The sequence below is a fragment of the Elephas maximus genome, chromosome X (assembly GCF_024166365.1).
Source record: "Elephas maximus indicus isolate mEleMax1 chromosome X, mEleMax1 primary haplotype, whole genome shotgun sequence".
Lineage (NCBI taxonomy): Eukaryota > Metazoa > Chordata > Mammalia > Proboscidea > Elephantidae > Elephas > Elephas maximus.
Window position 1 is genome coordinate 140,714,784 of NC_064846.1, and position 905 is coordinate 140,715,688.

The 905-nt window shown below is 43.0% G+C and overlaps 1 non-coding gene across 1 annotated transcript; it reads right to left on the reverse strand.

Moving 5' to 3' along the window:
- Positions 1-564: 564 nt before the first annotated feature.
- Positions 565-671, reverse strand: LOC126069804 (U6 spliceosomal RNA). The gene has a single exon (XR_007516072.1). It is a non-coding gene; the product is annotated as a U6 spliceosomal RNA (small nuclear RNA).
- Between the last annotated feature and the right edge of the window lie 234 nt (positions 672-905).

The window sequence follows — 905 nt, forward strand, 5'->3', positions numbered from 1 at the left end:
TAGCATCTATCTTTCCCCCATGTGTGCTTGCTTGTCTCTCTGTGGAGGTCTCTGGGTGTCAGAAATGGATTGTGCTCGACTACTAACCTAAAGGTTGATATTTCATAACCTACCCAGCAGAGATGCTGAAGAAAGGCCTGGTGATCTGCTTCCATAAAGATTACAGCCAAGAAAACCCTATGATCAGTTCTACTCTGTAACACACGGGGTCGCCCTGTGTCAAAATCAACTCTATGGCAATAGGTTTGTTTTGTTTTTGCCTCTGTGCCTAATCTGCTCTTTTTGTATCTCAAAAATAATTAGACTTAATGCATACCCTACGCTCATGTGGCCTCATTAACACAACAAAAACCCTTTGTTCACAGGGATTACATCCACAGGTATCCATTAAAAAAATAGAATAAAATAAACCCTTTGCTGTCAAGTCCATACCGACTCATAGTGACCCTGTAGGACAGAATAGAACAGCCCCATAGAGTTTCCAAGGAGCACCTGGTGGATTTGAACTGCTGACCTTTTTGGTTAGCATCCATAGTGCTTAACCACTATGCCCCCACAGTTTCCAAAAATATGGAATGCTTCATGAATTTTTGTGGCATCTTTGCACAGGGGCAATGCTAATTTTCTCTGTAGTGTTCCAATTTTAGTGTATGTGCTGCTGAAGCGAGCACATAGGACAGAGTAGTACTGCCGTATAATGTTTTCATGGAGCAGCTGGTGGATTTGAACTGCCAACCTTTTGGTTAGCAGCCAATCTCTTAACCACTGTGCCACCAGGGCTCCATCAGGCATAGGGGTTAGGATTCCAACACATTTTGGAGGGACACAATTCAATCCATTACAGCCACTCAAGGACAGTGAAAGAAAGCAGCTCTGTAGAATGAATTCTGAGGTTACATGTTTGG